The sequence below is a fragment of the Cheilinus undulatus genome, linkage group 21, assembly GCF_018320785.1.
Source record: "Cheilinus undulatus linkage group 21, ASM1832078v1, whole genome shotgun sequence".
Lineage (NCBI taxonomy): Eukaryota > Metazoa > Chordata > Actinopteri > Labriformes > Labridae > Cheilinus > Cheilinus undulatus.
Genome location: NC_054885.1, coordinates 4073157 through 4097111, shown reverse-complemented (window position 1 = coordinate 4097111; position 23955 = coordinate 4073157). Strand labels below are relative to the sequence as shown.

At 39.3% G+C, this 23955-nt stretch overlaps 1 protein-coding gene across 1 annotated transcript in view; it reads right to left on the bottom strand.

The window, feature by feature from the left end:
• wu:fb95e10 (flocculation protein FLO11) overlaps positions 1-23955 on the bottom strand; it is a 57280-nt gene that overhangs the window by 32969 nt on the left and 356 nt on the right. The window lies entirely within an intron of this gene.

Sequence of the window (23955 nt, the reverse complement as noted above, 5' to 3'; positions counted from 1 at the left end):
GGGGCATGGGGGAAAATCTGTTGAAAAAGTAACAATGTCTACACCTTTAGAGGAGAGTCAGGGGTGGATGTGGTGGGTAAGCACAGTCTAGGATACTACCCACACAGGTAAGGTTGCTATGAGCCCCTGGTTGTGCTGTGGATAGGGTTGGGCAAATAATTGCAAATGAGATTGAACACAATATGGACTGCTGCAATTTTCAAATTATAGACACTGCAATATTTCCTTGATCTGAAATGTGTCAAGATACTAGTTTGATACATTTTTTGGCAGCAGAAATTTTATGCTCTACACATTATGCATACATTCAAATTACTGTTTTCAGAATAGTTTACAAAATCCTACCTTTCCTGTTCATGTAATTATTTCTTCATCAAAACAAGAATAACATAAAAAAAAATCATGTCAAATTTGCTATGTAAGCCAAATTTGCAATTAGATTTTTTTTAAGCTTTCATCCCAAGGTTAATTTTCTAACATTGTGCTGGTTATAATAAAGAATGTTTTTTTTTTTTTTTTGCTTGTGTTTGCCAAACAATCCAAAATATAAGGAACCTACAAATAATCGCATATTAAATTGCAATCGCAATATTGGGGCAAAAAAATTGCAATTAGATTATTTTCGCAAATCATATAGCCAAGCCCCAGAATGTGGCACATCAGACCCCATTATGAAGCCTTAGTATCCTACATGGCTAAAACCTGAGCAGGACTGCACATGCAGTGTAGAGATGCATGATGTTATTGGCATGATATCAGCAGATATTAGCTTGAAAAGCTTATTATCAGCATTGGAAGGTATGGAAGTTTCTGTCAGTGTTTACAGCAGATATATTAGCAGTAAATATTAGCCTCTCTCAATCCTCGTTCCTTAAACTTTAAAGTTTGTTTAAAGACTTAAATTTTAGGTTAAAACTCCATCTATCTATGGGCACTGATACTGGTAACAGCTAAAATGACATTTAAAATTTCAGTACATGGGATATTGGCAAAATCCAAGAACATGCATCCTTAATAATATACGCACACTTACTTGCCTGCCATTAAGCATTTAGTACATAGGCATCATAATTTAAATAAAACTGAAATGCAGCACTTAAATTGGCTAACTTAAAAAAAATAATAAAATAAAAAATAAAAAAACATTTCAGTCATCCTCCCCTTCTAAAAACAGCTGTGGTAAAACCTCACAACCTTTTTCTTGGCAGTGGTTCCCAAACCTTTTTTCCCTGGAGCCCTCCCTGCTTGCATCTAAGAAAAGCTGAGCCCCTCAAGACCCACACGAATCAAAAAAAAAGAGATAGACTGCTGTCAAAAATCATCAATTTTAATTGTTTTAGGGACAACGCTCTGAGAAAATACCTCAGAGCAGAAAAAGCTCGCCCCTGAGACTTCCGGTACTCCCTTGGAGGTACCAGAACTCAGGTTGAGAACCAATGCTCTGAGGTTGATAACAAATCTGAATTCCTTTACCTCTATTGTATTCTGTATGATTGAGTTGGTTGGCCTTCAGTGGCTACTCATAGACAAAATCACTGGCATATCCTTATTTGTAAAGTCATAATTGTTTCTAAGAACAATGTTAAATTTCACAGTTTATTCCTTCTACAATAATAAACAGTATGAGGAGTTCTGCAATGTGAATCATGAGCTTGACCAAAAGGAAAATTTCTCTGCATAACTGAGATTTAATAGGTAGCATCAACAGTTTGGAGGGAAGTAAATAAAGACATTTCTGTCTCATATGACAATAAACCTCTTCTTCTCCTCTTTAAATTGTTTATTCAACTTTGACAGCATAACTCTACTAAAGCAGAGTTATGCTGAGAATCTTCTATTTTTCATCCCTATGATTCACATTCATATAATCACCCACTGTTGAGCTCAGAGCCCCATGTTATAGCTTCACTTCCCTCTTTTATCGACTAAGCAGCTTCAGTAAACCAATTAGGGATTAAATGTTTTGCTGGGTCATTGGTACCTTTACTACAGCAGCTGATGGTGGATTACTCAGGGGGTTACAAAAGGATTGCATAACCATACATTATATTACAATGTAAACACTGGGGTTCTATTACCTAAATACCCTCTATTAAAGATTACAGAACTTAAGCCAAACTGCAGCCTTTAAACAACCAGTCAACAATGAATAAAGCTGAATATTTCATGTGTATAGGTACTGAGTTAACATTTATTTAGGTCTTAAGTGTACATTTGTAATTTAGAAAGAAAAGCTATGGTATTTAGGCCACTCTGTCTATGTTAAATTCAGAGTGAAAACCATCAGGGACAGAGCATATTCAATGACCTGATACATAATGGCTTGTGAGTTGGTGCAGCTGATTCCAAACAGATGGTCATGTCAGCTACATTAGGTCCAACACTTAGGAAAAGTGCAATGTGTGAAATGTTTAGAAATATAAAAAGCTTAATCTGAAGAGGATTTCTGGACAAGCTACCCCAGACCAGACTGCCAGTCAGCTGTCGTGACCTCCTGCAGCCAGGACACCACCCGAATACAAACAAAGGATGTGGAGGACAATAACTTCCTCAGGCTGCAGTTGTTCTACTCAGTCGGCCAAAAACAAAAACAGAAGCTGTAAAAAGATTACAGTGGTATAAAACTGAGTGTGAGCCTTTTGCCTGGCGCTCTTCAGGTTTGGCAGGTTTTTCACTGTAAATTTCTGAATGTATTGACTTTGCAAAAATGTGTCTGTTGGCCTACACAAAGCGACAGTCATGTGGCTGCAGCGTCCAAGCAGTCCCACTCCAAATTCTCTGCAAGCTTCAATGGTGAACTAAACTGTCTCTGAGAACAAAGAAAAACCACAAAAACAGCAAAGACAATGGTCGAAACAACAGATCAGACGGAGAAAATCATACAGGCTGTTTAATCTCAGTGTGTGATAAGGGTCTGTTCTCTCCAACACTTTCTAGCTTCAATATAGCAGCCTTTGTTTCTATGAGAGAAATGGTATGTTCATACTTCCTCTTTCTTAACTATTAGACTCATAGCATAGTTTCTGTTGTTAATCATAAATCTAGTGATTTACTTGTTTGAAATTCAATTATTTTGTATTGCAAAACACATTTTTGAGTCCAAGAATCAGTTCTTTCATGTGTGTTTATGAATGAATCAAATGAAGCCAAAGAGATGTATTTCATGATGTTGTCACTTAGATTGATTATTTAATGAGTGCCGTCAGTGTGTTGTGAAACCATGATGAAAAGGTAAGGGACAGCTTCAAAGAGCTTGTCCTGTCAAATACACTGTTTTTACATGAAACATGCAGAAGTGCATGTACAAAATGACTCCCTTGTTAACGTGAAAGAAGCAACACTCTTCAGGAGTTTTACTATTTACTTTCTCTGTTAAGTAACCCGGTGTAGGATGACTATTTAGAAAAGGGATTTGCTTGACAAACAGTTCTTTGTTCTGCTTTTCTTTTAAAATTTGCTACCGTCTTCAGCTAAGAGTATTTTACTTCCTCCTTGGAGAAGAAAATGCTCTATTTTTTTTAGAGAATGTGAGGAACTTCAGCTGAAAAGTTACACTATCTTGACCATGGAGGAAAGAAAGAATGACAAAAGAAATGTTGATTGATATTATAAGCTGCACATTATATTTGACATATCCACTGAGCTTTCTATGAGTTTTTAAAGTGAAATGAGACATTAGAAGCAGAGTGGATTCATTTCTTTCCATCACTGCTGAAGAATGCTGCTGTAGAGTTTAACTATAGTGCCTAAAGGGACAAAATTGCATGCAATAAATGTGATTAAAAAAAATATAACACATTAAATTCTGACCTAAATCATACTGGGGTTAATAGGTTAAGGCGGACAATCCTAATACTTTTGCATGTACAACATTCAGCTTATATTTTCAGTTTAAATTTAAAGATATCCCTTTTTTATTACATGACACCTGAGACTAGAGAGAAATAAAGTGATGTTACCCCTTTGGTTACTAAATCTATCTTTAAAAGCCATTCTGGGGCAGCCACTACGGATGCATGGTATTATAGACACGATCTTGGCATTGGCAGGAATAAGCTTTGAGGGTTAGCCTATATCAGCTGTAAATATGAGCCAATATCAGCTCTAAATATGAGCCTATATCAGCTGTACATATTAACCTATATCAACTGTAAATATGAGCCTATATCAGCTGTACATATTAACCTATATCAACTGTAAATATGAGCCTATATCAGCTGTACATATTAGCCTATATCAGCTGTACATATTAGCCTATATCAGCTGTACATATTAGCCTATATCAGCTGTACATATTAGCCTATATCAGCTGTAAATATAAGTCTATATCAGCTGTACATATAAGCCTATATCAGCTGTAAAAATGAGCCTATATCAGCTGTAAATATGAGCCTATATCAGCTGTAAATATAAGTCTAAATCAGCTGTAAATATGAGCCTGTATCAGCTGTACATATTAGCCTATATCAGCTGTAAATATCAGCCTATATCAGCTGTAAATATGAGCCTTTATCAGCTGTAAATATGAGCCTATATCAGCTGTAAATATCAGCCTATATCAGCTGTAAATATGAGCCTATATCAACTGTAAATATGAGCCTATATCAGCTGTATATATGAGCCTATATCAGCTGTAAATATCAGCCTATATCAGCTGTAAATATGAGCCCTTATCAGCTGTAAATATGAGCCTTTATCAGCTGTAAATATGAGCCTATATCAGCTGTAAATGAGCCTATATCAGCTGTAAATATCAGCCTATATCAGCTGCAAATATCAGCCTATATAAGCTGTAAATTTGAACCTATATCAGCTGTAAATATGAGCCTATATCAGCTGTAAATATCAGCCTACATCAGCTGTAAATATGAGCCTATATCAGCTGTAAATATGAGCCTTTATCAGCTGTACATATTAGCCTATATCAGCTGTAAATATGAGCTTATATCAGCTGTAAATATGAGCCTTTATCAGCTGTTAATATCAGCCTATATCAGCTGTAAATATCAGCCTATATCAGCTGCAAATATCAGCCTATATCAGCTGTAAATTTGAACCTATATCAGCTAGTATGAGCCTATATCAGCTGTAAATATCAGCCTACATCAGCTGTAAATATGAGCCTATATCAGCTGTAAATATAAGTCTAAATCAGCTGTAAATATGAGCCTATATCAGCTGTAAATATGAGCCTATATCAGCTGTAAATATCAGCCTATATCAGCTGTAAATATGAGCCTATATCAGCTGTTAATATGAGCCTATATCACCTGTAAATATGAGCCTTTATCAACTGTAAATATGAGCCTATATCAGCTGTAAATATGAGCCTATATTAGCTGTAATTATGAGCCTATATCAGCTGTAAATATGAGCCTATGTAAGCTGTAAATATCAGCCTATATCAACCGTAAATATCAGCCTATATCAGCTGTAAATATGAGCCTATATCACCTGTACATATTAGCCTATATCAGCTGTAAATATAAGCCTATATCAGCTGTACATATTAGCCTATATCAGCTGTAAATATGAACTTATATCAGCTGAAAATATGAGCCTATATAAGCTGTAAATATGAGCCTATATCAGATGTAAATATCAGCATATATCAGCTGTAAACATGAGCCTATATCAGCTGTAAATATGAGCCTATATCAGATGTAAATGGTCTAAATCATCTGTAAATATGGACCTACAACAGCTGTATATAAGGGCCTATATCAGCTGTATATATGGACCGACACCAGGTGTTAATTTGGGCCTATATCAGCTGTAATTATAAATTTCTATCAGCTGTCACTATCTGCCTATATTTCTGTACATATCAGCCAATACCAGCTGTAAATACTGCCATATATCAGCAGTAAATATCTGCAGTATCTGCAAACATGTTTCTGGATCAACAGACCTACCTAGCTATCATCTTTTTCTTTGCTCATCCTCATTTATTACACTGCATTTGTATTATTTTATTGGCTTAAATGAAATTGTAATTATCAGCATATTGGGTAATGGCAAAAATCCAAAAGCGTGCATCTCTAAGAGTCACTATATTGAAAACAGACAAAGAGATGAAGCTTCTGTGGGTCTAATACGTCCTGATAAACAGTGACAATGTGCTGGCTTGCAGTCACATCGGCAATGCTGCAAATTTTCTATAAGTCAAAAGTCAGGTCATTTTCAAAGATTCAACCTCTTGCAGTTTTTGCCCATAAAGATATGAACTATTCCAACTAAAATGTATTTTAAACCAGGCTAAAAACATGTTTATTTCTGCTGTTAAAACTGTCATTTTAGCATAAGGTGGGCATGTGACTTCTGGTGCTTCTTCAGCCTGAGGAACTGCAGTTTTATGCTCACTGGTCACATTGGCTTTATTTTTCAACACTGAGGGTTCTTTCCTGCATATAACTGACATTTTATTCTAAGAAGGGGAGCAGAGCTTGCTTTCAGGCATGTGCAGCATGTTTCATTTCTGTTGTTGTCATTGTTCTAACTCTAGATTGGCAGTAAGCTAATAATGGGCAGGCCAGCTCTGCAAGGTGAGATTATCCTCCCAGGCATCATCCCTTCCTAATACCCACTCTAGGACGTAAACAAAATGTGTGTGGGTTTTCACTTGCCTGTATCACTGAAACCCAGCAGTGTTGGTGCCTATACTGTCAATAACTGGAAGGCATCCAACTCCACTGAGGGATCTAAGCTTTTCTCACTGTCTAGACACAAACATGCAGCTCTGGAATAATCAGGTCATCAGCATATTTTAACAAAAAACTGCTCCTTTGACCCCCTTTTTCTATCAAGTACAATCTACTATTGTTTGTGTGTGCATGTCTGTTTAGAGTGCAGCAAGAGTTTACATTTATGGGACAAGTGCTCATGGGAAAACGCCACATTAATGTCTCGTTTAAAGGCTATCTGTGAATCATCAAGCAGATTTAAATTGGAGGCTGCAGCGAGAGTTATTAAGCTAAATGTTAATGTCAAATCTGCTTAAGGCTGTGGTGCACACTCGTGTTTCATCATAGCTACGGTCGGTTATAAACAAGAGACTCTTGGCCTCCTCAACACAAAGACCTAAATCAAAATGCCCCCTCTCATTCCCTCAGTTTATCCAACCAAGCGTCCAAAGACATGCACGAATCTGAGCAGAAAGCCCGCGCTGCTTTCACAGTATACAACTGTGCACACATGTGCATACTGTGAGCCTTCTTCTATCCCCAGGGCCTACTCTAAATAGTAGTCAAAGCGAAGCATTGTGGGGGAAGGAGGCAGTGGCTGAGGGGTGGGGGTGGGTCAGTGGAGGGATTGTAGAATAGATGCAAAAAGAAAGTGCGCGTTTGTGGCCCAAGTTACCCTTTGCTAATGCTGAAATGGACCAGGGCAGGCTTCACACAATAACTCAAGACACAACAACAAGAGAGACGGTGGTTTGAGAGGAGAAGCGCAGCGAGGGCAGAGGATTCTGAAGGGTCCTATCTTGTGTTTGGAGGTCTTTTAATGAGCATCCAGTGGCCTCTGACCCTGTAATTGACGTGCTTTTATCTCAAGAAGCAGCAAGCAGAAACACTGAACTGCCATGTTTGCTCTTTGACACCACTAATAAACCGTCGTTCTTTGACAAAGCCAGCGTAGGATCACAAGAGACATTTTAGAATGCAAAAGCAGGAAAATGCTAGCATGGTCTTCACTGTCTTAACTGTTTCTCTAGAACAAAATGTGTTTTTTACTCCTACATGAAGACTAAATCATTTCCTGTTCTAATCCCATTCATTTCCACTAAGTTCCATTTTTTAAAGTTTCTTCTAACAAAGCATTTTGGATATTTGTATTTATATTTTCTGTATGGCTGTCAGCAATAATTGTGGATAATTAAGGTCCACAATTAGTGCCCTTTCTAATTGCAATTATTGCATGATTTGTACCTTTCAGCACCCATTGGTTAAGTCACGTCAGCGTCTCTCTGCAGTAGCAGGGATGTAAAATAAGTCCACCACTGCTCCTTCATGTTTCATTTCACTTTAAAACTCCCAATCATCATAATAATCATCAATCTTTGTTTTAACATTATGTTAGTTTTGAATTGTGAATCAGTGTCATTGTTAGTTTTTTTTTTATCTCTGGGATGCCAAACACCTGTCTGCACAACAAATGTGCTTCTTTGGGTAACAACAAGGGACCTTGAACTCTAAACTTTGAACTTTAAAGTGTGTACATTTTCTCCTTCATCCTTCAACTTTAAATTGTATGTTTTAACAACTGAAGTTTTAGTTTTGAACTACATTTAAATATTGGCATCCACATCAGTTTTGGCTAAAATTAGTTAACACATATTTTCATATCGGATATTGGCAAAAATCCAGCATAGTACATCCCTGAAAATAGGGCTGGGTATTGTTAAGATTTAAGAACCTCATGATTCGATTCGATTTAAATGCTTCAATGTCAATTCAGTAAGAAGTAGAAATACACAAATAGCACGTTGACAATTTTTTTATAATTACTTTCCTGCCCATGTGAACATATGTGGTAAGTCATCTCACATTTTTGAGCAATAAAACATCTGAAAATAAAAATTTGCACATTAACTTATTTGTACAAATGGAGTACAAAAGTAAAAACATAACAGTTCTGTATAACACTGAGAAAGTGAAGTGCATGTAAACTTAAATAATATTTCTTTCCTCTTGGAAACTGTGATAAACCTCACATAACATGGTTATGGTTGGTTGTTGTTTGGTCGAGTGCGGCCTCTGTCCATACAACGCGAATCACGCGCACAGTGACCCCCACTGGCCAGGAGGGGACTTGCTGAATCAATACTGAATTCTTTCTTCTTTGAAATCTGGATTAATTGCAGGCTTTATTTCCCTTTCCAACAAACATGGTTAAGCCGCTGCAGTAACTTCCTGTAACTAGCCACAGTGATGTAAAATAAGTCAAAAATAACCTGATCCAGGTGTTATCAAACATTTAACGTTTTACTATTCACATATTTTCTTTTCCATTCATAAAAAGTTCCTTTTTCCGTGATAAATTCATGTTAAAATCTGTAATCTACCTCTAAAAACCAGGTTTGTATTGAAACAGGAAGTTATATATACCATTAGTTTAAGACAGTAGAAAAATCCAATGGGATACAAAAACCCTTTTAAATTCAAATAGTGGATTTTAGAGTGTGATGAAAAGGGTAAGATTAACTGCAATTAACTACAACAATCCTGAGATTAACTGGATTAAAAACGTTACTCTTCTGACAGCCCTAGTTTTAATACCAAACAAACCCAGTACACTGGTTTAATAAATATTCATGTGTTGTACTTCAGTCTAAACTTTCATTCTGTCCGTCTCGTTGACATGTAAAATGGCACGGCAGCTTTCTAACTTGTCTCTTCAATGAGAACAACTCTACAAGATTTAAGTAGCACCGCTTCAATAATTCACAGCTTTTTGCTTACGGCACAAACGCACACAGGCAAGTGGGCCAACGCTGGTGACCTCAGATTAGATGCAGCTTTATTAGTTTAGTTTTATTGGTGGCCAGAAATGATAAAATAAGGTGGGATTGTTTCATGTCTGTGCCTCTCTGTGTCACTCCCCTTCCTTCAAGAAGGAAAATGTCAGACTTAAGATGCCACACGCTGGCATGGCGCCTGAGATTGTCTATTCAGCCCACTCTCAATCTTAACAATAGTCTCAGCCAACCCTCCACCCCTTTTAGAGCTACTCAGACTCATGGCTTTCATAGTATAAATTAAACGACACAAACCACAGAAAGTGAAATCTTTTCCTCTTAAACCAGACAAGTATTGTTCAAAATGATAAAACAACAAAATGGCACAAATTTGGAGCTGCTTTGTGTGCTCACAACACAACCATATTAAAGGATTTGAAATTAGGGAAGCTAAATGATGACAGCTGCAGGTGCTGACACTGAATGAGAGCGATTCAGAAAGATAAACCTGCAGTAAAGATGTGAAGCAGTGGCCTCCATCAGCAAATGTTTCATCTAATCTGGGCAAAACACCTGCAACAGACTACCAGATTTATCATCGACCAGCTCCCACAGGCCTGCACTGTTTGAACAGGTAGAGTACAACGAGTTCAGTGTCTGATCTGGAGTCAATGAGGATGTTTATATCAGACTATCAGCTATCAAATAAAGCCATCCCACTCTCCTCATTAAATCTGTTATTGTTCTAAAAAAGTGCTCCAGGATTATAGCAATCCCTTAAAAGCCACTTCTACCATCATCACTGACAACACCGGCTTTACTGTGACATTTAGTGGGATGTAGTTGCTTCGTGTCTGCTCCTCTTCCTCAGCTTCAGCACACATCACTACAGCTACTGATCTCAGCAAGGCATGGAGGCCTCAAAGAGCTATAATGAAGCAAAAACAGGCCGCTGATGAGGATGGAGGAAGAGAAAAGCTGGTGTTATGTGAAGGAGTCAGAGGAAAATGATCAGGTTGGGTCAGCTGATGATAGCATTGCCAATCACAGGCGATGATTTTCATCATTTTGAGCCTCTGCCTGAGAGCTGCAGTAGAAACAAAGAATGTCAACCCCCATTCTCCAAAAACCAACAACCATGTCATCCTCCATCAGCATAAATCACCATAGACATCACCACATGACAGTTTGGTAGTCATCCTCCACCCCTGTACATGTCACCCACTAAAATCCAACTGGGAGTTCCTGGTGCTGCCACAGCCTCCATCAACTTGATGCTAATCACAGCTCACACATTCCACAAACACCCCCGACCTGAGGTCAGGAAACCGCCTCTGTCCTGCACACAAATAAACTCCAAACAAAGCCCGCTGCGCTCCACGGCCTTCTTCATGGACTGTGGGAGGGCTGAGCGAGCAGGAGAGAGGGAGAGAGAGGAGGGGTGGTCCCAACAAAGAAGGGGAGCCAGAGAGAGAGGGCTTCCCCAAAAATGTCAGTCTGGGAAGCTCTGCTCATTTATCTCTTTTACACGCTTTGATGCTGCATCGTTCATAAAAAATGGGGCAGATATCGTTGTAACAATCCCACTATGCCAACATCTTCTCTTATATTTGACCAGAAAAAAAAGATCCCCGTTTATCAAACAGGTGCTTCTTGTGCCCCGTAAAACATCTACTTGATTCAGTGGTTAGGTACACCAGATGCCAGCATTAAACTGATTCGACACAACAAATAAACATCTGATACTGATAGCTGTTCACGCCACATTATTTAACTATGGCTGATGTTTATCAGCAAGGTCAATATTAGCTATAAACTAGAATGGCCATCTGAGGCGGCAGACCCACGCCTAAGTAGCGCCACCGAGGAATGCTCCCATCGATTACTATGGTGTTCAAAATTTCGTAGTCCATGAAAAACTGAAGGGGTGCGCAGATCATCACCAAAACTAATCGATTCTTCCCTGTCACTATCCCAATATTCCCTGAAAGTTTGGTGAAGATCCGACTTTTCGTTCTTGAGCTATCTTGTACACTTTACATAACCCTGCCGATTTCATCGGCGTGGGTAATGATGTTAAACAAATGTTCCCCTATAGAAAAATATTTACAGCCTACATGCTAACCATATAATGAGTTTCTCTGTAGAACCCATCGTTTTGTAATCAAAGTAAAAATGCCATAATGTCATAACCGTCCAAGGCAGACCTATCATATGCTACCTGAGAGTGTTAACAATGGTACAGTATTTGCTCTTGTTTGTATTACATAACTTTGTTTAAAAAAAATGGTTTACTTGTGATTTTGGAGACAATAACTACACTACCCACAATCCTTTTGTTTCAGAGCAAAATCTGATTGGTGGATCCTAGCACTGATATGAAATTCAGCTGTCATCATTATACCCACTATACACACGTTATGGAACACTATACACAAACTACAATACATTACAGCATGATTTTTGACATTTTAAACATGTTCTGAGGTGAATAATTTCCCAGGCAATTAGATGCTAAATATAACTGCGTTTAGCTGACAAGTCTAAAGTTTAATAATCAAATAAATATGTTCTATAAACCAATTTCTCACTGTGACGGTACAATGGCGTCACACCTCAACAATGCAGAGTTGATTTGCAGGATGTGGCTAATGTTAGCTGTGCTAGCACTGCACTGCGATCCTCTCTGCAGGTTAATGCCCACACCCAGTTCTTCAGTTATACGCAAGTATAACCTGGCACAGCCTCTGGACAACTTTATCCCTGTTTCCTAGATTGAAATAATGCGAAGCCATCCTGTTTCTACAAGTTGGTATCAGTGCTCTAGCAGTTGGCGACTGTTTCTTTCAGTGGCAGTAGTCCTGAAGAACGACGGTGGCTACTAATGGCAGGCTGCTGCATTACAGTTTAGGCGAGGTGTTTGTCCAGGATTGCGGACCTCTCTGATAAAAAATGGTTAGTTTTACAGACTTTTCTGGTGGAGATGAAAAAGGGATCCAACTTCAACCATTCAGCTGGCTTATCTTGTGCATCTCCAATACAATAAACTTTCAAAGTTTGAAAAGCTATCATCAGCAATTACTCTAAGTTAGTGCAATGGATGATGGGATGCTCGGTCCTTTCACTCCCCATTTTTTTTCAATCTTCTCTCTTTCAAACATCTCTATTGAGATGTTTATCAGAAATTCACTACATCGGATTTTTGCCAATCTTTGACATTTCCAAACTCATTTTGCCGATACTAATATTAATATATTCACTTTTATTTTTACTGTAAATAGAGGTTGAGTCAAGCCCAGAAGACAGAGGATTGGGAAATTACAGTCTGGTAGTCATTTTTAGTTCGAGCTTCGATATTTACTGGCTGTAAATAACAACAGAAATGTTTCTATCTGCTGACACCGATGTCATGCTGATGATATCGTGCATCCCTAACATTCATGGCATGTAATCTATTTGCATCTTCACTGTTAAGCTCTCAAAGCTTTACTAGTTTCCTTTTCTGGAGAAATAGAAATTCTGTCAAATAAAGGTGATTTTCTTCCCTTTCAAAATAAGATGAGGAGCTGGTGCACCTTGATCGACTCTGAGGGGTGTATCCAAGACTTTTCCTTAGGCTCCATACAACTCAATTAACCTCTAACCATAGGAAAGGACAAACTGGATGTAGCCTTGGAGGCAAAAACCTGGGGCAAAACTATTCACTCCTCATTAACTTGAGTACAACCATTGACAGATTGTCATCATCTATGAAGATCACTCTTATGGCGGGCAAAAATAACAGATCATTGTTGAGATTTTACAAATAAAAAAACTGCATCTGCCATGTTTAAGTTGTTATTAAATTCAAAACCAGGTGTTTTACATGCAATTGCAAAGATACAGAAAAAGGGCTGGGCTGAAAATTGAAGTACAAATTTGGTTTTGGTTTCTGTTAATCAGATCTGCTCCGTGCGGACAACGAGGAAACAACAAACAAAAACACCAGACAGCACAATGAAAGCCAATTGAACTCCTTAATGGAGCACATTACCTTCATTCCTACAAATCGATCTGGAGTGGTTAAATGGGCTGCTGGGATGCTCAGGGAGACAGACCCAGTCAGAACAAAGGGCCCACTGAGAGGAAGGAACCAGTCTGATTGTGTCTCCTGTTGAACTTGGCTGCTGGTGTGTGTGAGAGAAGGAGCAACAGATTGTGTGACAGACACCTGGATCACAGAAACATGTGATCAGAAGGCTGGCACTAATCCTAATGAGCTCCTTACAAAGATTTTACAATGTCCTCCAATGAGGAAGTTAACTGGCATTTAAGTATTTCAAGTCTATAAAAGCAGGCCAGTTTGTTGATTGATTTTTTCATGTATTGATATGACAAGATCAGTGAAAGTTTGACTGTAGACAGATGAAAATCTGCCCAATTTAAGGTGGTACATTGTATTTGTTCACCACCCCGTCATTACAAACACCACAGAACCTGATACACAAAACAAATAGAAACATTCAGACTCCATCCTTCCCATGGTGCATCCAGGCTCGGAGAAACTCGGCCCCCTGGGGACGGGCAGATTAACACATGACAGAGCTTGTTAACCCTGGACAAAGAGAGATGCTAATCTTGTACAGTCGGCCTTGACCGTCCTCAAACAGTAAACAGACAGAGCCACAGAGAGGGACAGAGAGAAGCCCAAGAAAGACAAGAATGAGTGAGGGAGGCATACGCAGTCGTAACAGAGGCGTCGGTATGTCCCAGAAACTAGACAATACTCCAGGGAAACACGAGCGAGAGGGTCCATCAACCCCAAAACAATAACGGCCCATCTACAAACAAGGCCCCAACGGCAAAAGGCCCGACTGCAGCCTGGCAGAGCACCGCTGCCTGCAGGGACGACCAGCAGAGCAGCGCGGAGCTCGACTGTGCGACTATTGATCGCACAGGAGGAAGTGATGGAGCCAGGCGTGCTGCTCCACAGATGGGGAGGACAGTGACAGACAGAGGAAGTGCATTAGTGAGTCAGGGTCCTCTGATGCTGTTAGTGCTCTCCCCTGGGAGATAAGAGAGGTAATAGTGACAAGGTTTTAGGAGAAGACATTAAAAAGAATTGGGGGTTAAAAGGGACAGAGACAGTGGGCAAGCAAGAATGAGCGAGACAAGAGGGGAGACAGCAGACCCAACAGAGTGGCTACACAGAAATTAAGGCTAATTTGTAACTAAAGAGCTGCTGGAACATCTCCACAATGGGCCGTCAGCCCGCAAACAAGCTCCTCTGTGGGGGTAAATGAGATCAGGCCAGCCCGGCACCAGCTGGTGGCTCAGATCAATGACACCAGATCGAGCTCAGACAGAGGCAGAGGAAGATGGCATTGACGAGGCATCTGGACAGGATGGCAGAAGAAACACACCCCAAGAGGCTTCTCCCTCTTGAGCTTTTGCACAGGGGCACCGACTTTCACACGCAATGTACAAGTCGAACGATTGTGTCCATTGTAAGAGGATTAGTCCTCCTGTTTGAAGTGCTAGAGCCACGTTCCAGATGGAATCTAGCTCTCGCAGGACAGGAGACAGGATGATGTCCAAACCAGAACAGCTTTTTACTAACAAAAACATACAGCTGGCCTCTAAGCATCACAACATCTGCCTGCAAAGCTGGCTACATTTCTACTCTACCACAGCAGTAATAAAGCATTTACTTCACCAAAATATTAGCTTCCGTCTTCAGCATATCCAGATTTAAACCAGGGAAACTGATCTAAGTGCCCACAGCTGACTATGGTAAACGGACTATATCATTCTGTCAGCGCTGTGTCGGGTACAAATGCCGTTCATTCCACATAAGACTGTGGTGAGGGCAGCGTCTCCTCTGACATAATTCTGACCACATCAGCTTCTCTGCCAATGCAAGGTGCAACCTATAGACAAAGGACTGAGCAATATGGCTTCTTACATGATGATATACTTATTCTATATTCAATAATTGTCCAAATAAAAAGAGTTACCAGTTCTAATGCTACCAGTCAGTGCTGGGCAATTAATCACATTTCTGTTTAACTTACAATTTTAGCTTTTTACAGTCAAGAAAACTTGATAATCGAGACTGTACTGCATGTCATGTTTTGCTTATTTTATCCATTTGTTAATCATGCGTGGTAAATGGATGGTTCTCTGCCCCTCCCACCAAAACAGCTCTCAATTTAATCTAAGTGAGGAGCAGAGGGAGCCACTGCACATACACCAGTTAGTTTAAAAAGTGAAAGAAGACAGAGAGCGGCCATAAAACAGAAAAGCTTCATTGGTTAGTGGATGAATATTTTTTAAACATACTAAAAAGAGGGAGAAAAATAATGTACAAATGATCCAAATGTGGCTCATTTGGACACCACATTTCCAGCCAGTCTGTCTTCATAAAATTAGAAAAGGTTGAGGAATGTGCTGAAAGAAATCCAAGAGAAAATCTAGATTTTCAGAAAGAAAAGCAATTAATTGCCCAGTCCTAATCTGTGCCCTATTTGCCCTGCTAGGCAATTAATCGCAAATTAGATTAAATCGCAATATGGCCTGCTGCAATTTCCAAATCGCAGAAGTTGCAATATTTCTTAAACTTGAAATATAAATAGCAGTTTAAGACATTCATTTTTTGCAGCAGCTTTACAAGCTTAACCTCCTCCACCCCAGCTGCCTCCTTTATAGCTTAAAGCTTGTTGCATCCTCATATTCAGAATCATGCATTTCATTGTTTTCAATACACATTGTCATTTATGTGTCTATCCATATGGGGGTTTCTAGCCATGTGCTCCCTGGAAGCATGCTGCTTAACTAACCCAGGTAGCATCTTTAGAGCAGAGCCTTCTCTGCAAAGTAAAACTGTAGGCTATATTCATTTTGCATTGACATGGTAAAATGTATAATGAGTGTTCCTGACTGACTGTACGTTATAATATTGATTTATTGCTTGAATTTGTTGAAAAATGCACAAGTTGATTCATAAGTTAATCGCATATTAAATTGCATCGCAATATTGTGAAAAAAATCGCAAATAGATTATTTTTGCAAATCGTTCAGAATCAATCAAAACAATCTTTTGCCATTTCTGCCTTAATTTTGCAGCTCTTAAATACAGCGATGGACACAGTGTGCCCACTAAAGGCCCCCTAAAGGGCCTTCTGTCCATGCTCCACGTTCATTTCTTCTGTATTTCTGCACGTTTCCATAAAGCTCATGGATACGGGCCAAACAGAGCAGTACCCAGAAACCGTGGGGGCAGTGTTGCTGGCTGTCAATATCCGATACGTAGCTCTAGTGAGACACAAAGAAGAAATAACAATGACGGAACTTTTTGAGGAAAAGTTGTGCGAGATGGTTAGAAACGCTGCCTCTGTTTTTATCTTTTATGCATGAGGTACATTATCAATACCTCCTCCACAGTCACCATGTTTGTTTTTGACTTTGTTGTTGTCATAAACTTATGACTCTGGGCTGCCCCCCCGGTGGATGTATTGGTTAACATCCATGCCAACGTAAAGGACGCATTGAAGTACGTGAGCAGTGACGGTAACATGGCTTGAAAAGGACGTATGCATTTTCGTACATAAAGGGAGAATAAATGGGCCTTAAGGGTGCTTCTTGCCTTGCAACTGCCCACAGCTCAACATCACGTGCTTGTTATCACTGATATACAACCACGCTCCTTTAAAGACTTTATTTCACCACAGAGATCTATGATCACACGATCTGTAGGCCACAAGTGGTTAACCTAACTTATAATGACTAGAGAGCGGCCACTGTTGTGAGCCAGTTTTTACCATCTCCAAGGCTGCATGACACCAAACAACCAGGCACCGCTGACACACTGTGCCATGAAAATTTGGTGCTGGAGCCTAGCAACACGGCTGTGAACCATATCCATTATCCATCCTCCCACCAAAGGAATTCAGGGCGTCCAAATACAACAAATTACTGCAGCTGCTGGCAAATACAGTCTCAAAACCGCGCCGCCAGCTGCCAACTGCGTGCCCTGACAACTGTGACTGGGAGCACAGACGACAGCACAGTTTATCTCCGCTTTATCTTCACTGCAGTGTCAGGGGCAGTTTCTTCAAGCCTCAATCACCCAGACAACAGAGGAACATAAAGTGTCTGTTGTTGTTTTGGTTAATCTCTAAACAAGACCCTATTGTGCTGCTGTTGCCCAGGATTAGAACAAGGCTTGTGATGATGCTGGTAATTTTTAATAGCGCCAAGACGTGCAAGGGTCAGTGGTTCAGAGTGAAAAAACCCCAAGGACCAGAGGCACAGGCCTGCCCTTGTCACAATTGAAAAGTTGAGGGATGGCGGAGGGCATTTCATTCTGAGTCACACAGCCAGCCCACACCAGTCCTGAGGCTGAGAGGCGGCTGACACACAGGTCTATTAAAGCCACAATCAGCTACCCTCTTATGACCGAGGCAGTCAAGAGGCCAGCTGGAGGCGAAATCCATTACTAGAGATTAAATCGCCCAGAAACACAGACACAGACAGACAATCATGGTGAAAATATTCTTCAACAGTTTTTAAGCATATTCTTCAGAAAATTATCCCAACAGAAGAGGCCCATTACCATAAAGGCTCTGATCATTGTGCAGCTGTAAGTGCAACAAAGAACCGTCAGCCACATTATCAATTAATTGCATTTTGGCACAGACTCCTTATTTTCCTAATCTGCCAACCATTTTCCCAATTAATTCATTTATCTCTGTGTCAATAGGATGTCAGTAAATTAAGACAAATGGTTCCCAGAATCCAGATGGCTTTATTCAAATCGATTTTTTTACCTGGCAAGTTTGAAATCCCAACATATTCAGCTTTTAGTCACAAAGGAAAGCGGCAATTCCTTGTGATTTATTAGCTGGAACCACTGAAAGGTAAGGATTTTCTAAGGGAAAATAAAAACTTTAACAATTAACTTATTTTCCAAATACATGCCACATACAACTGGCTACCCACCAGGGGTTGACTGATTATCAGCCTGGCAGATTAACAAAGCCTGCAGTCATTATTTGGCCAATTATCATTATATGTTTCCATCAACAATAAAAATAATTCATCATAAAGTGTCACACTTTGGCAGCGTATTTAAGTGTCTTTCCCACTAGCTCTGTTTTCACTCTCCAAAGTCTCGATCTATTTCTATTCTGTTAGTCATAATTACGAATCTGGGTCAAATCTTGAATGCAAAACTTATATCAGGGTAAATTTACAATCTCCTGAAACTACTTTAGTTTGTCATTGTATCTAAAATCTCACTGTATGCTGCTGTACATTTTTTTCTAGAGTTTCTTTGAATGGATTGTTTTTGTTCTGCAACATGTTGTAAATTCAACATTATATGTCCCAAATAACAGTTATCTTTCTCAAAACCTAATAATAATAAGTATCTGCCCTGAACAATTAATAATGGTTACCCCTTAGACAGACAAGACGATTTAGTCCCAATTTCAGTGGGGCAGGCTTGCATCAACCAGATGTTGCATCTTGAACAGCTAATAAACATCGCGATGAACATAAATAGGAGGATATAAACGGTCCTCCATGTTTGTTCGTTTTTCTGAAGTCACTGTAGTAGCAGTTTGCTTTTGCAAATTGGCATTACAGTCACAGAAACTAGAATTTTAATTCAACAAGTACCTTAGCCCTGCTTTATATACAATATCTTACACTGTTTCTTACAGCTTTACTGTGGCTCCAATACTGTGAGGAGAGCTCACTGTGGTCAAAACTCACTTTATATTCACATTTGCACTAATTGATGTAAACCATCTTAAATTTTCTTGTCTATCTCATGTAAAACTGCCCACATACTTATGTTTATACTCTAATCATGTCTAGTCAGCATTCTTGCACATCTTGCAACCATACTATCAATGCACAGGAACTTTAACTTTGCAAAGCAGATTGATTCACCCGTTTCCATGCTTCTCACGGGTTTATCCATCTTGCAAACTCCCATCTGAACAGATTGAGCCATGTAAGAAAGTGGCAGGACCAATCAGCTTCGAGGGTCAGGACTGAAGTTAAAGATCTGAGCTATAATCAGATATCAGTATTTACTAAAATGAATTTATAAATATGGCATTTCTGATAGGCATGTCTAAAACCACCACCTGCTCAGAACGAGCTGTTTCTGTGTTTGTGCCTTTAACTGTTACGGAGCTGTCTGACTCCGCCCCTCTCAGGAAATGGGTATGGCTGTGCTGATCAGGAGAAGGGGCGGAACTTTCTACCAAGCAGGGAGGGCCAACCGAACCTGGGGGCGGGGCTAACTCCCCACATGACATCATGAGGGGAAATCTGACTACAGCTTGTTTCAGCACAGTTTTTCTGAAAGGTGGAGGAAGAGAGAGGGGGAGGGAGTGGATTTTTCTGGTACTTGAGGGGATTTTGGACTGGTCAGGGGAACATATTTTTGTTAGAAAAGCCTGAAAAGGTGATTTTTGCATAATACATCCCCTTTAAGGACTCAGGTTAGATCTGAACTGTAATAAAATTAATTTGTCAATCTGGCATATCTAATATCAGCAAAAATCCACTATCATGCCTCCATAGAAAGAGGTGGTGTCATATATTAAAAACTGTCATGTATAGCCAGTTTAGTGTTCCCTTTTATAGATAATATGTTAAACTAGCAAATTCCAATGAATAAAAATGAATTTGTCAGAGCAAAAACAGTTTAGTGTTGAACAAATATCTCTTTGTGTTTCTGAGTCTATTAATTCAACTATGAGAATAATACGTTACTTTGAACATCATTGTCCTCCTAAGACCCTGCGTCCACCTATGAGGAGATTACATTTTGGCTTTCCTACATTATAGCAATGATTTTTGGTATTAGAATTGATGTCATAATTGTCCAAAATGTCCATTTAAGTTGAAGGTATTTGCTTGAAATGCTGGGATAATTTGCCTTTTGGATATTTCAGGGAATCTGCTTGGAAGTTATCAAAGTATTTTTATGGAAATTAAGAGGATACATTTGTATTTTTTTTGGAGGGTTTCGTGGATTTGAATTTATCTAAATTTTTAAATGCATTTTCATGAGAATATGGGGAAATTATTATCAAATTTTGGGGGAACTGGATTGGGAATTTGGGGTTCATGATTGTCATTAGAAATTTTTCAGCATTTTTCTTTGAAAACTTTAGGGGGGGTTGGGGGTTTTTTCCATCATTTTCACGGAATTTTGGAGAATGTTTTTGAAAATTTCAAGAATTTGCCAATAAATTTAAGGGGGAAATTACTTTAAAATTTGGGACATTTCCTTGCAATTTTTAGAAATTTGCATGGAATTTTCTGGGAAATTTTTATTGGAATTTTCAGGCTTTATGAGGAATTTTCACTGAAAGATTTGAGGACTATCTAAAGTAGTGATGCACGATAACTATTTTTTTGAACCAATACCGATAACCGATAATTTCCTACTCCTGATGGCCGATAACCGATACATTTTTTTCAATTGTTGATTTAACAAAAGAAGTTTATCTGATGTGTTTATGCACATCTGGGGGTAAGAAGGGGTTGATATGTAGTGAGCAAAGATATTTGTAACTAATTTTAACTAATATTACTTGTGTTTTTCAAAAGACAAAGAACTATTCTGACTTTGTAACTGTTATTATAGTTAGCTTTTTTAGTTAAACATTTTTGTACCAAGTACAACATACACAAACAACTGACAATTTTCCCCCCATAAAAACCAAATGATAACTGGCTGTTATGCTTAACAAATGGAGATATTTGGGGGTCTGGGTTTTTTTTTTTTTTTTTTTTTTTTTTTTTTTGCTGCTGAAGCCAGAATTTAAGCGAGCTGATGTTTTACATAAAGATTAAAAATATGCCCTTACATAAATCATATCAGGGATAGGTGAAGAATGTAAAGTCCACCGTGGTCTGTGGCTAAACTTCTGTTCCTAACGTCAATCAGACTGAATAAAACCATGTCAAACAGAGCAGGCAGGTTTACGTTTATGAAAGTAGTAATGGATCAGGAGACTGTCAAACTGACTTTGTTATTATAACGTTGCGCCTTTTGGCTCTGGCAAATTTTCAGCAGTTTTCAATGCCTGCTTACGATCAGTGCTGTGCCTGGTATTAGCCGTTGACTCGGTCCTAATGCCTGCGGCTGAGGCTAGTGGCTGCTGCCGCTTCGTTTTAACGTTGTTAGGAAGATGACTCTTAAGTGACTTCTAAGATCCGTCAAGGACTTCTTTCTACTCTTTGCAACCTGTGCAGGGCAAATTCTACACACACAGCCATGTTGTTAGCATTTTAGCACAGGGGCTCCTTCCTCTTCTTCTCTGGTACTTAACAGCGGGTCGTGTACTGCAGCGCCGCCTGCTGTTTCGGAATGTGTAGTCTCGTGAGAAAGAAAACAAACACCAGCACTGCCGTACTAACAAAAATATATATGTTATCGGGGCTAGTCGTCATGATATCGGACTTATCGGAATAACGTAATAATTTCCTGTTATCGGCCCAATAGATTGTGCACCCCTAATCTAAAGAAATATTTGGGTACTTTTCATGAGATACTTTAAAAATATGATTTTTTTTAAATTATGGAATCTCTGGGGGTTTTGGAAAGGAAAATTTCCCAAAATTCTTATTCAACAACAAGACTGATATTTTAACTTATCAGACCGTATTTATCCCAAATAAGTGGGAGAAAATAAAAATAATCTCCAAACAAAGGCTCAGGTCTCAGGAGGTTATAGATCGACTGATTGGTCAGAACAAAAATGACTACATCATAGCTTCTAGAGCCACTCCAGGATTACTTTCATCCCCGTTACAGCTTTACAATCTACATTTTTGTATGTAGGATTTTATCAGACACCAGCATTGTGCTTTCATTCTCACTGTGATGAAGCTGACGCTGTAGATCCCTCATTCTGTCTCGCTCCATAGATCTGATAGTGGCAGGAGACAAAGTGAAACACCCCCTTTAAAGCACACTAACAGCAACAAAGAGAAGATGAAACTACAGGAGGATCTCGCCCAGGAAGGAGATGATTTGACCCATTTTTTGTACATATTTTTTCTCAGTTAAAATAATCTGCTTCATTTATTCAAGTATGGTCCCTCTCAGAGACAAATCCCCTCCAGATAGAAATTTCCCCCAGGGTGTAATCCACATCCTCCTCAAATAATCTTTTTAGGACCATCTTCAATAACTTAATGAAAACAGATTTTTTTATAGCAGCTAAATTTAATTGCATTTGATTGCATTAGACCGCCTCCATTTTCCTGCCTCATCCACCAACACTGTGAGTCAGCCATTCTCTCATCCATGCACACAGAGGAGGCGGACTCGCTGATGGCTTAACCCACCTCTGACTTAAGAGTCCTGGAGAGCCTGGAGAGCCAAGCCTTCCTGAAAAGTGCTCATAATAGTGGCCAGGGCATGCCATTTACTCAGAATAAAATCAATACCTCAGGATCAATGGCCACACGTTATTGACCAGCACATGCCCACAAAAATGAAGACAATTTGTCCCGCTTTGGGGGGAGGAGAAAAAGGTTGTGGGTTAAGGATAAAGGTTTTTTTTAATGCTTGCATGTTTGCAGTTTATTAAATGCTCTTGGGCAGGCTTTGGGAACTGGCAGTGTTTCTCCTCTCCATTGTTCTATAGAGGGGAGTGTAATCTGTCTTGTTGCACTCACTCACCCACCAAACAGAGTAAGTGAAGGCGCAGCTACAGGCGCCTCCAGCTTTAACTCTCACACCACAATAGCTCATCACTTTTGGGGGTAACATTAATCACCTCTGATTGAGTCTGTGCAAAATCACACTAAGAAATGTTTCAGCTCTACACACCCCCCTCCAGGGTCTGAAGAAATTATAGCTTCAAAAAGGCACAAATGGCCCACAGTTATTCTGTTTATATGAAATCAGAATGGGCATCTGCACAATTATAAGAGCTTAATTTGCCGGTTCTTCCCCCCTGAGGCGAGTGAAACATTTCTCAGCACTTGGCCCATCACAGAACAATGGGCATCCGCGATGGAGGATGGAGAAGGAGGGGAGATATGGAGGAAAAAAAAAGTTGAAGGAGGGAAAAGGCAGGCAAAAATGATTACACAAAGAGGCATTGCGCTCTAAAAATCACAAATAATTCATGTTAAAGGTATTAATCTGGTTTGTTTTAGCCTGAGAGGTCTGTTAAGCACTTCATGTTACCATGCAGGCTGCCACCGCCCCATCAGCCCCTTACAACAGGAATTAAAATGAGCCTGAAAACCGACAAAAACATCATTTAACATTAAAACAAAGCATTTTAGACGTGTTTGGGTTTAAAGAAATACAATTAAACACAGAAGTACTCTTCAAATCCGACGTGCTGCTGAGCGTAAAGACGAAGAAGCACATGTAGTACCAGTGTAAGTACAAGAGAAGCTCCAACGCCCACAACGGTTATAACGTTAACTTTAAAAATGACGTTAATTAGCCTGGCATTTACTTACAAACT